This window comes from Melozone crissalis, unplaced genomic scaffold (assembly GCF_028551555.1).
Source record: "Melozone crissalis strain CALT ecotype California unplaced genomic scaffold, PUWL_Pcris_2 ptg000013l_1, whole genome shotgun sequence".
Lineage (NCBI taxonomy): Eukaryota > Metazoa > Chordata > Aves > Passeriformes > Passerellidae > Melozone > Melozone crissalis.
Window position 1 is genome coordinate 31,875,275 of NW_026535791.1, and position 17,436 is coordinate 31,892,710.

Here is a 17,436-nt window from a genome sequence, read left to right on the forward strand (position 1 = left end):
TACATTTTTCAGTTGAAGAAGAAAGAGAGAATTTCAGAGGAACCATACTGAAAATGTGTGCTTTTTTTAAATTGTTATTTGTTTTCTTTTTGTGGATTACCTTTAATTATAAACAATCCTTCAGATATTGACATCTTTTATAATTTTGCGGTTCTGTGAATGAGAACTGGTCCATACGACAAAAATCCAGTGTAGTGGTTTAGTATACTTTTTCTTCTGGTATTTAAGTGCAAAGCATAATTACAATTTTCTTAGGCTGGCAGTGTTTTCTGTCAGTCAGCATTAGTCTCATTGCTTTATCTGACAGCAGACCCTTGGCCTGTCATGGCAGAGAAAATGAGAGGGAAAATCTCTTTATCAGAGTCGATGTGAAGGCACAGTTGGAAACAAACTGCAATTTTAAATCATCATTTCTAGCCTGCCTTTTTTATTTAGAGGCATGAACAATAGAGGAGAATATTGTGGAGTACTGAGAAAATGATGTTGTTATTTATTGTTAGACTTACTCTTTTTGAAATTATTTGCTTCTGTTAAAAATATGCAAAGGAATGTTTCATTTAGATGCATATTTGTAGCAGACTAAATCAGTCATGAATAAATAGAAACAAGAGTTTTGTATTTATAGAGGAATAGAAAATTTACTTTGCTATAATAAATAGATAATGTCAATACCTATATTCTATTTTCTTTCTTTTTATTTTTTTAAATTAATATATTGACTATTTGTTTAAATCATGGAAAAATTACATTTACTTGTTTACCCTGAGTGAATAGAAAAGGTGTGACTTTGAGCTTTGGTTCTCTTTTGTTCTTTCTAGTATATTTCATGTTTCATTGTTATTTTTTTATTCTAATCTTTAATTACTAATTAAAAATCTTCTCATGTTCTTAAAAACAGAAGTTCTGAGAAATTTTCCACTATTGGCAGGAACTCTAAAATAAAACATAACTTAAATTAGAAAGAGATATTGTAGTACATAACAAACTGGAATTCTGATCATGCTAGCCATCTCACAGGTAATGCCATGGTAATGTCTGTAACACATAGCATTTCACTTCCACTACCAGCCCTACTTAGTATTCTATAACAGAACACTTGACGTATGTCGTGTGTAAATGATGCCTTTAAAGACAAGGGTAGCTATATCCTCCTTTATCTTAGCTGTTTTGAAAGTTGGGGTGGCACTGCTTTCCAGAGCAACATCTGCATTTAGGACTCTGCAATAAAATCAAACGTTACCTTCAGGTCTCTTCATGCCATATCCACCTCCTGATGTAGAGGGCAAGCCCTCGTCCCCTACTTTTTCCCCTGTCCCTTCTAAGGTTGACTTGGATAGTCTCACTCCAGTTATGGAATTCATCCCACCAAATTTCACTAATGGCACCTAGGTCTTAAGTACATACAATTGAATCTAACCAGACGATTCAGTGCACAAAGTTTATACAGTGTAATTTTTGTTATGATGAGGTACATCATCTGGTTTCCAGAGGCTCCTTGCTTCCCCCTTGGCCACCAAAGCAAAAGGCCTCCTCTGTCTAACATACATAATGATCTTCTGCAGAAATCTGTAACAGCATCATGTATGTCAAGTGATATCAGGCACACACACTCAGGCAGCCCAGCCCCATGCTGCAGGATATCTGTAAAACCAGTGCCAGAAGGGGAAAGTTTGCAGCAAGGTATTATTCTGTGTGTATTTTGTATCTCTGGTGCTTAACATCATTGGCTGTTAAAGGATGATTGGTATTTACCCAAGAATACATACTGACTTTACTTATTACTGAAGTTAGTATAGATTAATCCCACTTCAGGTTGATGTGGAAGGGGATGTTTGACTTTTTTGCTTGGCTTCTTTTTTTGATTTTTGTTTGGTTTGGCTTTTAGTAGCAAACTATTATATTCATATCTCCAGCCACTGGACTTTGGAGAAACATAAAAATGGTACTTAGCAGGTACAGAACCTTTTTTTGGATTATATTATTTCTTTTCCCTGATTTTGGAGCAAGAGTTTTATACATAGAGGCTGCGTGAAAATGAATTCCTCAAAACTGAAGAGAGAGAAAAACTGTATTTCTATCTGCCAATAAAACTGAATGGATTGTGAGAAAATTATTAAACAGATGATAATAGCAAGAGTAGCTTGGAAGAAAATGCTGGTTTGGGCACTCTGCAAGATAATAATAGGAAAAAAGTAACAGATAATGTTAATGTGTTCAGTGGAGTAAATCTATATCCAGATTAGACCTCTTTGAAAAGAGTAATGTATACAAAAAAGTTTAAAATACTTTCTAAAGAACTCAGCAATCCAACAACTGGCTATTATATTCTTTTTGTAGGGCGAGAGAATTGGACTCTTTTTAGCCTCTGCTAAGGGAAAATTATGAATTAGATCAGTTTTTCTCCACTACAAAACCAACCCATAATTTTAAGAAAACAGCAATAATATTAGCAAACTTACAACAGTCATATAAGTTACACACCGGAAATATTTTCCTTTAACAACTGAAAAGAGAAAAAACTACTAACAATTTACTAGTATTATTTATTATTTTTCATGCAGCAATCTATAATTTAAGGATTTAGGATTCAGGAGACTGCTAGGTAGACGGTTTAAATGCGCAACAACCTTTATAAAGAAAATGTGAGGCAAAACTGACTGTAGCTATTCCTCTAGAGAATTGATTTTATATCTGTTTATATAAATATATTTGCATTTTTATATTATATACATGTGCATAATTTTATTTTTATATATCTATATATTAATAATATATTTTAGTATCAAACCACTGAATAATTATATATTTTAAATACTTATAAAAGAAAAATAGTGATTACAGCTGTAACAGTTATTCCTTAGTTTCCTTGTTTTTCACAAAACTGGAGAGTATTATGCTTTTCTGATCTCTCAAAAGGCTTTTGCTAAAACCTAATGCTGATGACATCCAATTCCACTCCTACAAGCAAGCTCTACTCTCTGTTTATGCCAAATGAAATTTTAAAATATCATAATAGGGACCAGATTTTCCCTTAATTAATAGAATTTTGTCTTTTTTTCACACAGGACCTTCATGTATAATTTTCATGTATAGAGTGGTGGCATTTGGCTCACTACAAAATAACCAGAAAAGGGAAAGTGTATCCATGTCATCCAAAGTTCTGTGGTTCAGTCTATCCCTTACTTTTGGACTCAAACTAACACATTTATTTCTGACACAAAGAAAAAAATATTTATTCATACTTTCTAAATAATACACCATTATTTTTAAAGGAGATGTTTCTTTTTTTTTCAGTAATCATTACTGTATTCTTCAGCATATTATAATTGTTTTAAATAAACTTCAAACCCATATTGATGGGTGTCTTTTGTTTGTTTTCTTCTTTTTTTTTTTCCCTTAATAAACTATGTAATAGCAACTTGGTCTGTGTCACATAACTGAACACTAGGAAAACACATGATGTTTCATCCAAGCCTATTATTCTTTGTGTGCTTGAATGCATGGCACACAGTTCCAAAAGCCTAACTGATCTCAGAGGTGATCTTCTGGGAATAAAAAGCAAAGAAGTATTAAGCACAACAAATAAATAGTGCATAGGTCTTCTCCACTTGATAAATAATAATAGCTATGATTTTGACATATATTGCATGTAATTACTACACTCTTTTTATTAATTAGACAGATAAACATTTTAATTAAGTGGAGAGAATAAACATTTGACTTGATAGTTTTTATTTCCACTCCATGAAAAAATTTAAGTGGCTAGAGATACATTTTAAAATATATATTCAAATACATATATACAAATTAAACCATTAAATATTTTCCTCTCTTTTTTTTTAATTTTTCTTTTTTGTTTGTTTAACTTTACACAGTGCACCAAACTATCCTTAACAGATAGGGATAGTTCTCCACTCCCCTTACCCTCCCTGGTGGAGATTATAGGACATTCCATGAGAAGGACCATTTAGGTTTTTTTAGGTTAGATTTCACTTATTTTAAAGACAGAAATTGAAAAATTCTATGTATATACATAAATTATAAAAAATATGATGAGGTTAACTGCATAGAACCAAACACTAACTAGAAGAATAATGTTATTATAATAAATTTGTATACTACTTTTAATTCAGAGGTTAAATTATTTGTAAATTAAGATTAAAATCTTAATTTTGCATTTCACATGCCGAGTATCAAGCAAGAATTCACAATATACTCAAATCAATTTGCTTTTAGTTAGCACATTGGCTTATTTTTCACAGATTAGAAAAGACAGCAAGACTTATTCATTGCTAATAAATTGCTAATACAGAGAAGGGAACAAACTGGTATATGGAAATTAAATAAGAAGAAAAAATTTAAAAGAAAATAAGAACATTCATAAGCTGTTTAAAAAGTATTGCTTATTTTTCATATTATGAATACATTGAGTAAAAAGTCTCAGAAAAAGTTTGGCACCAGTGGCACACCATGAATGACTTTTAATCATTCTCCATAATTTAGTGAAAGAAGGCAGCCTATTCTATTTACAGATCAAGATAAGTCTTCATGCCAAACACATTTTTTGTTTCTTCTTTGTGTTTTTTTTTTGATGCAAGATTTCCAAAATACTTCCAAGACTATCTGATAGTGCCTGAGATTCATTTCAGTTGTATTTCTCTCCGTACAATTCACTATGAAAATAATACACCTGAAGGTGTCTGTTGCAGAGACATGAAATTTCATCTTCATTCGAAATGCCTAACTTGAATAAGATAAGCAGTGAGTGTTTTTCGAGGATATTCTTCTTTTTCCTTTACTGAAGATTGGGAAGCTTTATTTTAGATATTTTCCACTTAGAATAGAAACAATTTTATAGCCGCCAAATTGCTTATTCCTGCTCTGCAAACACAAGCAATTAACCAGAGATTATTGTTGGGAAAAAAAAAGAAACATTGAAAACACCAAGTTTTACTTCTACACTAGATACTAGTGTGAATTTTCATCAGTAATATTGGTTTCCTTGTCAAATCTGTGGTTAGATATATGACTATGTAATCGTGCCAGGCATTTAATTTCATAATTATTACACCAGACAAGGACTCAATACAAGACAAGGACTCAGTGACATTAGGCAAAAAAAGGCTGTCTTCAGCTATTACTTGAAAGAAAGATTTAAAGCAAAGTATGGAGTCTTTTTTATACGTTAGGGGCATCCTACCAGGGATGGTGGGATACACTTTTCTTAGAAAGAGCATATAAACATAAAGGGAAGGAAAAAAAATCTACCAAAAAAAAAAAATTATGTATTCTATTGGAGTCCTAACAGGTCTGCAAAGCCATTAAAGCTCATCTACTCATCTTAGTAGAAGGAAATTTAAAAAACCTCCATGCTTGCAGAGTTACATTTTATCACTGGTTTCTTCAAGAAGTGAGGCATGTTTATTTAAAATATATATATTTAATATAGTCTATATAAATAAAATGAGACAGTAGTGCACTGAATCATGATTTAAGACATAAGCACATCTTCAGCAACATAATGAAAAGACAGAAGTGAAAGGCAACAGTCAGCCATTTATTAAATTTCAATTACACATATAGCTCACATTTGAACATCAGAAGGAAAAGATGCAGAAAGATCCATGATTTTAGGTAACTGGGTGTACATCAGAGGGAATATTTAACTATAAGCCAAATAAACTCACAGAAAGTAAAATAGAGTAAGTGTTTCATAATTAGTCTTATAAATTTACAAATCTAAAAAGAATGATGATCCTGGACTTGCACTCCAGACCCTTTACCAGTTTTGTTGATGTTCTCTAGATACAGTCCTCTAGATACAGTCCTTTCTTGTAGTGAGGAGCCCAAAAGTGAACTATTTTCATTATCTTCAACTGCTTTTAATTATTAAATAATTTAAATTAAACCCTTTAGTTTGCCTTTGCCCCTTTTAATATCCCTTTCACCACATTTTTTGAATTTTTTTATCTGCAGACAAAATAAACTAATTTGCCACCAGGTTATCACAAGCTTCTAACATTTCCTTTCTTTCTCCTTGATTTTCTATCTCATATTTCTACTCTTAATGATATTTCTAAAGCTCTTTATTTCTCTGGAAATTGTTTTCTCAACTCAATTAAATTATGCAATTGAGAGAACCAACCTTTTTTACGGTACAAAACACATAGTAGACAAGAATTCATGGTTAATTTGTCATGAATGAAAACTGGATATTAAGGAATCTGCAGGCACCCTTTCCTATGCCATAAGAGGATTTTAGCCTAGCACTTGCACTACACAACTGCTCATATCTGAGTCACTGGATAGTTTTTCAAGATTACATCACCAGAGATTTTACTACTTCTATTACCACGCTTAGAAAGTAGTATTTCCATTCCCAGAATCTGTAGCCAGGTGGAAAGAGAGAGTTGCTGCAAATGATCTTAAATTTCCTCAAAGATTATTATGACAATTCCTCTATTCATTGGAATTTGAAACGTCATTCCTGCATGAGAAAGAACATATGATCTGTTGCTGACACTTGTGAGGATTTATACAAGAGCACAATGGCTGAACTTGAAAAGGAATCACAGAATCAATTAGGTTGGAAAAGACCTCTGAGATCATCAAGTCCAAGCTATGACCAAACACCACTTTGTCAGCTAGACCATGGCACTGAGTGCCATATCCAGACTTTCCGTAAACACCTCCAGGGATAGTTACTCCACCGCTTCCCTGGGCAGCCCATTGCAACATCTCATCACCCTTTCTGTTAAGAAATTCTTCCTAATATCCAACCTAAACCTCTCCTGACACAGATTAAGACTATGTCCTCTTGTGCTCTTGCTGGTTGCCTAAGGGAAGAGGTCAAACCCCACCTGCCTACAGTCTTCTGTCAGATAGTTATAGAAAGGAACAAGGTTCCCACTGAGCCTCCTTTTCTGCAGGCTAAACAATCCCAGTTCCTTCAGCTGCTACTCATAGACCATGTGTTCTGGACTCTTTGCACTTCGCTAGACATGCTCCAGAACCTCAATGTGCTTCCTGAATTGAGATGCCCAGAACTGAACACAATGGGGCAGAAGATTCCCTTCCCTAGGCCTGGTAACCACACTGTTTCTGGTACAAGCCAGAATGTGTTCTTATAACTAACCTCAGAAAGAACACTAATCAAAAAAAGGCCAAAATCCTCTTGGCAAGCTGAAATTTCCAGAGTGAATCATTTCATTCTATTCAGCCTCATGTAGGCCCTGTGTTTGAGACATGATAGAGCATAATTTCAGGTGGCTCAGAGGAGAATACAGAGCATGATCAGCAGGACAAAGAAGCATTAGGCAGTGTGAGCCCTGTGAGGCAAAGCTGAGGTTTTTGTTGTTAACTTTAGAGCAGTGGTTTAAACCTATGTATCCTTAATGTAAGAGAGTAAGTTTTTTCTCAACACTTAAAAACAAATGTGAAAGATATTAAGAAGCAAGTCTAGTGCTGATGGGGTTGTACTGTCTGTATTAAGACCTTAATTTTCATTGGAAAATAATGATATGACAATTGAAAATACTTGAAAGTTTTTTATTTGGGACAGTAAAAGTTTAACTTGAGTTTTCTTGCCCACAAGGTTTTGTGGTAGAGGTCTACTCTTTCACTTGTCATGGTGATACCAGAAATAGGAAACCTGAAGCCTATGCCCCTAAAGACCTTTGATCCTAATCCTCCTGGATTTCAGAAAAATGTAGGATGTTTCTGGAAAAAAAGTCACATTTGAAAGAGAACTTCTATTTCAGAAAGCACCTGCAAGTGGTCTCATTCACTAATGTTCCTCTGTTAGTCATCCACTTCAAGAGGAATCAGCAGGTTGCCAGAAATATTGATTCATTGCAATTGTAGGACTCACAAACGGGTTGCTACAAAACTGTGCTAGTGAGATCAAAAGTTTACCTCATATTCGTCATTCATCAACATTCCTGAAGGCATGGGTTTGTATGGGGATATTTCTCATTCAAAGTTTGTAATGCATAATCAACACACCACATCAATTTCTGCTGCATGTAGGGAAGCTCAGGACACCTGGGAAAGCTCAGTTACAGAGGATTTTTACAGCCATGTTTATAAAGCTTACTGTCCTTCATAGAAAGTATGGAGAAAGTATATTTGTCCTGATTTCTCTGAGGATCTGACATGGATTGATTTGCATTGTCTCTTTTTGAAGAATTTGGTCTTTTTTCAAGTGACAATGCATGCAGTTCATCAAAAGAGTTCTGCTACCCCTAAGTTAGGATTCTAGCACTTCTTTCAAGTCTTTCTACTCCTGCCCTCAAGATTAACTGTAAATAGAGATATGAAGGAAGAACCTCACAGCAACAATTGAATAATATTCATTTTTAAAATTGAGAAAATTTATATATAATTTCACAATTAGCTCCAAACTAAATTTATTTGTTGCACTTATTTTGACGCATGCATGTGGTTATTCACTAGCATCATGCTTTACAAAATGTGTTACTTAAACACTACTTTCTACAGAATAGTGATTTGTCATCTTCAATATTGCAAAATGCAGCATTTAATCATTCTGTGCTATAGACATGGTACATGTGAACTTACTATGAGGAGCAGTATTGCTGCTTCAGTGAGAGAATACTGAAAGCAGTTATCTATTTATTGTGTAAATTGAGATCATTATGGAACAGAACTGCTGCAGCAAAATCTCCATAGGCTAAAGAAATCAAATAGTAAGACAAGTATTCTAATGCTCTGTTCAATCACTGCAGATGTAAATATCTACAACACCATCTAAAAATTATGACTTAACATTATTCTGTATTATTTGAATTCAGTTTCTTCCACATTTCTGTTTAATGCAAAACTTTCAAATTTTTATCAAACTATTTAATATCTGCTGGGGAATTTATTTCTGTCAAATAATTTACAAAAATGTTGGAGCTCGCAATAAACTGCACTCTGGTGGGGAATACAAAACAGTAAAGTCTTCAGAAATACTTTCTGATGGGTATCATAAAATTCATTATCATTATAAGCGTACACACTGCGCTAAACAGAAATTTAATTTCTTACAATATTCCCATAATACACATGTGTGTCAGAATAGGGTATACACTACTTTAAATTCTGTGTGCTTTTGTGTGCTTCAGAGACTCTGGGGGTTTGATCACACTATTTAGCTTGAGAAAAGCTGTGCTATTTTGAATGAAAAAGAACCTGAACTTGAATATCTGGAACTCTTTGGGACTATTCCCCCAGCTAACACTCTTCAGAATCAGTATTTACACTATACTTGAATTAGTATAACTGTTGGCTTTAACCATTAGTTTCCCCATTAGCTACTACCTTCTGACAGGAAACAGTGAAATATATTATTTACAAAAATTTATCTGAAGAAATGAGCTTTTATATAACTATAGGAGCACTTGAAAATTAATTTACTTTTTTATTGATGAAACATTGTAACATTTGTAATATCCCTTCAGTTAGGATGGAAATATTTTATTTTTTTGCTTTCTTTGTTGGTCCTTTTTTCTCCACCTCCCAACATATATGGATGCATTCAAATACTACCAAAAAGATGGTTCTGCTCTGTTGGATTATATGCTATTTTTTTTTTCACAAGATTTAGTTTACTTTTATCATACTACAACATTTATATAGAGTCTGGCTATTAACAGGATGTGAATCAAATGCTACTCCTTTTGATGTTTGATCTTTGGTAGCATGTAGCCCAAACGAGGAGGTGGGGCAGTTTTTGTCATGGCATATAAAAGAATTGATTCTTCCTTTTATCTATATTATCTCTGTAGTTTTTAGCAAAGATCTATGAGATCCAACGTGACCTCTCCGCTTACATCCTCCTTCCATCTTTTGGCCCTTGCTCCTGCCTGCGACTCCATTTCTTCCCACTTCAACACCATGACTTCTCGAGCCCCGCTGTCCTTTCTCCTGTTTCTTCTCCTCAGAATATAATCATACTGTAATATCCAGCAGCTTCTGAAAGTCAACCCTTCCATTCCCCCTTTCTTTTCAGTATCACTTCTTCCCTTCATCGGTGAACTCCTTGAACTCATAGATTATAGCAGTTGCCTCAAGTTGCCTTCCCCTCAATCCAACATAGATCCTCTCTAATTTGACTTTTATTGTGCACCAAGGATATGCTGACATCAAGGCCTGCAATGACCTCTCCATGTCAAGTCTCAGGGCCTTTGCTCCATACTTGAACTCTGCTGTTTTTATCATGACTGATCATAGGTTTCTTTCAAAAACCATGCCTTGCCTTTGCAACTCTGTCCTCTCCTCACCATTTAACAACCCTGAGTTGAACATGTAACAGATGGGTCGCAAGTGGAAAAGAAAGGATACTGTGTTAGACTTCTAAAGATCCATTAAATAAAAACATAGATCTTTACTGAAAAAAGACCCTTTCGTATTGCCATGTGAATTTCTTAATGTAAGCAACAAATGCCTGATTATCTGGGGCTTTTATATTTCTGTCATCTTCAGCAATTTTGTATTCCACTTCTCTTTTCATATTACTTTTTGAGTTGTGGAAGAATGGGAAAGGCAGACAGAAGTATACTAACCCCCTCTTTAGGAGTTTTGAGGGTTTTGTTATACATACAAATAGCCCAAAATTATAATGTCATGACACAATATAGAAGCTTTTCAATATCACAGATATTCACTTTATATCAGATTTATGAAGAAAAGAGAATTGCTGGTGCAGCTGAAAGAAAAATTGCTTACTTGCAGCTAACTGAATATATATATTTTAAACTTTAGTCCCCTGAATGAAAATGAGTTCAAAATTTGGACCTGGGAGATTAGTGAGGTCCTATAACTTCAGCGTTTTAATTTTTCAATGACAATTGATTCCCAGTTTTGATCATTCTGACTATCCCCACATGCATCTATAAGTATTCTAGAATGATGTTGAGACAGTAAAAGTTTTTCTGAACTTAAAAGTATTGCTAAGAGAATGTCACTGTGAAATACATTAAACATAATAGTTCTGTAAACTCAGAAATAGCACAGAATTGATTTTCAAATACTTTCTTCAACATTATTTTTGTATTTTTTTTGATATTTTGAAGATTATCATGCTAGAAAGATAATATGACACTTCAAAAAGAAGGAAACTTTATTACAGTTAATTATTTTACCTGTAATCCAGGAAAAACATTTTTATCTCTACGTGAAGAAATAAATCTGTGTTTATCTTTGCACCTTGGAACAGAAGATTTACTTTTGTTACTGAACTAAGTTGGTTAATTCTATCTATTATACAGGCCTATTTAATGACTTCCATAAAAGTTCTGAAGATAAACAAATTTCACCTGCCAGAAAAAGTGAAGCATAACAGAGAACAGTATTTTTAAGATTTGCAACATTTATTTTCATAATCAACATTTCCTCTTAAAAAATCACAATGTGGCTTTATAGCCTATAAGTAAGATATTTAGCATAAATATCATTTGAACTCTGATTTGGTGTGACTATATAATATGCCGATGAAATAAGCATTTTATAAAATGTGACTAAAAATAAAATATAAGGAGAAGAAAGGGAGAATGCCACAAGAAGGAGGGTGACAAATAAAATACATTGTCTGACAAGATTATTTTGCATGGTAGGGCTAAGTCTGATTTTCAGTTTAAGGTGTTTAGTAAGTATCACACATTGTGGAAATATTGTCAAAACACTAATCCTTACCTAGATCTTTCTTAGTCACTAATTGCTATCATATGTAGGCACAAGAATAAGAAATCTTGAAATAACATAAAGCAACATCCTTATTGAGTCCTATTTGTACCTCTCTCATCACTAGTTTTGCAAATAGAAGGAAATACTCTCATTCTTGGCAAGTGTGAAAGCCTCTTTTCCACTCCTCTTATGTTTCTGTCCATAGCACTCCTTAAATTGTATTCTCTCTTTTTCTCCCAAGAGCTGATCTACCTATCAAGTTGGCTCCATGCAGGAATAAAAAGAACATTTACTGGGAAGAGAAATGCCAGGTGCAAAAAAACCCCAAACAAGCAAAACCAAACAAAACCAAACACAGAACAAACAAATAAAAAAATCCCCACTGTACAAAACAAAGGAAACACCAAACCAAATCTCTCTTTACCCCCTGCCAAAAAAAGAGACCCATCTCCAGTGATAGATAGGCTACTAACCCTGGGTGTGTCATAACTATAAAGCAGTAAAATCACATCATCAAACAAAGACAACTAAAAGCAGTTCTGGTTTTATTTGCTGGTTCAAAGAGGTCAGAACAGCAAGAGATAAAGCAGTAAACACTGATTCCTTTAAATGAATGTTACTTTCATAACAAGGTTAAAAATAGAGACATCACAACTACCAAGCCGATGCCTGAACAAAGTTTTAACTTCACATTGCTGAAATATATAGGAACACAGGAGAAACAGAAAGGACATTAAAAAAATGGGCTCTGTTTCATCTCCTCAAAAGGATTATGCAGCATATCTTAAGAAATTTTGTTTCTTTCATTAGTCTGCACTAGTTTGTAGGAGTAGATTTTATTCAAGTTTTCCTCAGACAATATCTTTTCTAAATTCTGGTTTGTTTTGATACTAAGGTGGTCAGGACATTCCTCTTCTGACTCAGATGCTAAATGATAAGGCTTAGCTGCAACTGCACAGTTAATATATTCTTTGGGACAGAATAGCTGGAGTCAGGATTTTTGCTTCTGGTCTCTGCTAACTGCTCCATTATATCTGAGTATTACTGAAAACAGTAAATTGTGAAAGACTAAAATCATCCCAGAAACCGTACTAAAAATATAACTGCAGAGACAGTTACATCCTACTGCCTCATAACACATCATCTTAACTCTATTAACCTGATGAAGAGAGAAATGCACTTCAGTGTTGGTCAGTGAGCCTGGAGGAGGCATTGGTTCGATGGATGACTGAAGCCTAGCAGCTGTACTGATGGTACTTCCCTGACAGATTCTGAAATGTTTGTGGGGCTTTTTTGTCAAGTCTCAACCACTGCTCATTTGCTTGTTGCCTCTTGTGGTGGCTGCAAACATTCTGGAATCTGGCAGACACATATCTACCTTGATGGGATTCTTCATTTGCATTTACATTCATTTCCCTTTCATACATTTTTCCCTTTCATACACTTTATAGTTAAATATACAATATATTTCTGGACATTATCTTGTCACTTAGTAGTAGAAACAAGATCGGGGAAAAATGTATAGTTAAACAACAATAAAGAAATATGATGCAAGACTCATCTACTATGAATTTTCTATGTTTAGAAGCTTAGCTACTTCTCTTCTCTAAACTCTGGTTTTGGAAGTAAACAAATTGCACTGGGATGACTCACACCAAAAATCATTTAAAAGTGTGAGTACCTATTAAAATGCATTTGGAAGTAAAACTACCAAGAGAACAGTGGAGAAATGTATTCTTTGTTCAGGAATATATCTAAGGTATCTGTTAGTTGTTAATTAATAAGGCAAAAAACTAATAGTGAAGTACAGAGAAGTTTAAAAAAGGAAGGTATTTTTCTGTCATAACAGCAAAAAAATACACCACATAGAAAAATTAATTTTGATTAGCTTCAATTTTTTGTAAATTTAAATGTGTAGACTGGATTTTTTAATGCTTGCACTTCAGACAAAATCAAATATACTTTATATATATAAGTGAATGTGTAACCTTGATGTCAATGTTCTCTCAAATTAAGTATATGGATTTGGGAACATGATGAAATGGAGGCATAGTTTATACATATAAGTATATAAACATTTAATTTAGGGCTATTTAGAGTGTTTTGCTAGAATTAACAATTCTGTGTCACAGTGACTATACTGAGTTTAAATGCAAACAGATCCATAAGTGATGTACTTGGGACAACTATTTAACTAATTAGGATGTTTTAAATGGCTACTTCGGGGATGACACTGATCAGATGTACTTTAAAGTACTTCACTACCTGAAATTTGGAGTGAAAGTCATCTAAAACAGTCACACTCCAGCCCTTTATTGCACTTGATAAGATGTAGAAAAAAAATATTCCAGAAGAAATGCAGCAATGAAGAACCGAAACATAGTCAGGATCAGTTGGAGAAGTGGGGTGGGTTCATTGGCTCTGGCTTTTCTGTTTGTGTGTATGGTTGATTTCTTTCAAGTATCTACCTCATAGTCTCAGATATTCTATGGCTAACCTCACATATTAGTGGGAGTTTACTTCAGCATTGCCATCCCAGTCACAAGAGAGCAATGATAGAAAAAATTTATATTGCCTTTAACACTACGTTACATAGACACTGAAGACAGCAGGTATTAGTTGTTATGCAAAATTCATCCCAATACACTTCCCTCCCTTCCCCTCACCTCCCAAAAAAACCCAAAAGTTTTGTCTCTTCTCCCTCTTGCTTTGCTAGCCTCGGATAACTTCCTTCTTTCCCTTTTGATCTCTCCTGATTATACCCCTTTATGGATCTTGTTCAGATCTTGAGAATATATCCCAGTTATTTCAGCTGGTTTCGTTCTACATTTAGAATGAAACCAGCTGAAATAACTGGGATATATTCTAAACACTTCTAAACTCTTTTTTATTGCTGTTGCTTTGTTTTGCTTTTCTAACTTTTTTCAATTCCTCTACACATGGAAATCAACCTGTGTTAAAAGTACACTTCTGCCTAATACCTGTGCATCTAACTCATCTGTCTCTCACCCCTTGTCTCTCTCAACCTGATAAAGCCAAATTCTGATTATCGTACTTTTATAATTCTGATAAATTCACTTGAGCCAAAAAAAAAAAAAAAAAAAAATCTGGACATTCAATTACCTGGAATATCTTGTCAAAACTCAATTTCTATCAAGTTAAGTTCATTATACTGCAAAAGTTAGTAGATAAAATCACTAATGTACTTATCAGTATGTTCCTATTGATCAAAAGCTGTCTTCAGTAAATTCAATAGGGTTTTCAAAGTGCCAGGATTCCATATGAACATTAACATTAACATCATCTTGACACTTTTCATGTTAGTAAATTTTAATGTGAATTTAATTGCATTGAGTTTTTTTTATCTGCATTCTTAATTGCCAATATAAATTAAACTTGATGTGTACCAGGAAGATGTAGTTCAGAGGAAAGGTTCCTAAAGCCAACCCAAAGATCTTTCTTTTTTATCTAGCCCCTTAAGAAAATTAAATGTCAGAAACACACATAGAAAAAGCAAATCAGGATTTTAACTTTCCTTAAAAGATCCCCATTTTCTATAGAAAGTACTGGTGAGTAAATAAAATTAGATTTTTTTCTTCTTCAAATTACATATTGATCTATTATATCACATTTTCATAAAGAACTGAAAATAAAAGCATTAAAGTATTTATTTCAACACCGTAGAGGAAAAAAATGTATATATACCATTACTGAGAGGGACAGAGCAAATTTCTAGAGAATAGTACTAGCAGGTTCCAAATATTCCTTCTGTTGTCTGTTGATAAGACAAAACTCCTAAGTCACAAACCTCTAGTATCTCTTTTTTACCTTTTAATAAAGTGAACAAAGAACTTTCAGAATAGAGGAACAAAGCCACAAAGATATAAAGAGACATTAGAAACAGCATTTTAAAATGAGATTTCATGCCCAATAAAATTCTTCACCTTTGATTGTTTTCTTGACAGACATTTTTTTTGTCTAAACGAGGTACGTAAGAATAAAAAAATATGAAATTTATTTATTTATCTATTTATCTTTCTACCACAAGCCCTAAATAAACTATTATCAAAAGCAGTATTGCATCATGTAGATGTAACGTTCTCTGTTTGAAATGAGACTGAATAGAAGTAAATTGAACAATCTCCACTAATGCGTTTGCAGCAATTGTTTGAGATGGACGATAAGGGCAGAGAAAAGGATAAAGTCTCTGAAAAATCTCATGAACTAAATATGAGGCTCAGCCTTTAGAACCCCATTAATGGAGTGAATTGCATTTTTCAGATCAGCACTCCTGTCTCTTCCCTGCTTTGTGATCCCATGCCACAGGTGCACAGGAGGAGTCGGTCTGTGAGCTTCTCAAACAACTCACCCGGCACACAGTCCAAGAAGCAGGAGAGAGTAGTTAGGCAACAGTTCCTTTTGGTTACCCTCATAAACAACTGTGCCACAGCCACGTGGTGCAAGCACACATTCATTACAGGACTGGGCTCCCTTCACCATCACCTGTCCTGATGCCTTTCAGGACTTCCAATCTTTCGGAGAGGTTCAGTGTACATATGTGTGCATAAGTACAATTGCTGGATCATGCATATGGATACTTGAGCATAGTTAAATGTAGTGATAATTTGCATCAATCCAGGAGCCAGACACATACCATTAAAATTCTTCAGAAGTTCTCACTCTGAAATCTTTTTCTCTAATTTTCTAATGGAATTTTCCTTTTGTGCATTTCAAATTATTCAGATATTTATTTATTGGAGTGGAGCCGGGAGAAACTGAAATATATTCTGTGACTGGTTTTAATTTGCTGTAATCTATACTTTTCCTGTGTATCTAGACAATTTAAACAGATTTGTATAAAACCCTATGTCCATATTGCTGAATTGTCTCTCTACATTCATTAAAACCTAAGGCAATATTTAGAGTACTATTGCTCCATGTGTGAATGTAAAAAGAACTGACAAAAGAAAGTTCTCTGACACAAGGATTTGGCCTTGTAGTTAGTTTTTCCTAAATAAACCTTAAAAAGAACTGAAAAATAAGGATTTTGTCTCAAAACACACTGTTTTGAAACAGTTTTGCTGTCATGACTTTTTATGATTTATTTAGAAATTATGCTAAACATTTTCACATTTTGAAATGTATGATGATTTTTCCATAGACAATATTCAGTTCTAGAATTCGAATTGTTGTATTAAAAAAATAGAAAAATGTAATCTCTAAAGCAGTTAACTTAAGCAACAAATTTTAAGGAGTCATGAGAAGTTTACAGAAACTCAATGGAATGAAAAAAAAAAGCAGCCAACCATGTTAAGAGAACTATCTTATGCCAGTAAACAGTGTTACATAACATTAGCCTGGAGCTATGTTAACTTCAAAATATAGATGTATGCATTTAACTTTCCAAGACATTTCCAGAAAAGTTTAAGTTTCACAAATATAAAACTTCTACTGTTTCCTGAGAGCGAAAATGTTGAATTTTTTGTTTGTTGGGTTTTTTTTTTCTCAGACAAGTTTGATAGAAATTCTGTTTGGTATATTAAACCAATGACTTCTAATAAAATATTACTTTTACTTTCCTATGAATGTCTATAGACTACAAGATAGCTTCCTCATTTGAAAGTGTCCTGGGAAAAAAAAAAATGTAATCATGCAAAAATTATTTTTAACTGTAGTTCTTGGCAATTAGTATACAGGTGAATGTAGAAAAAAAAAGAACGGAAAGGGCATTTTTAACACAACTTTCAA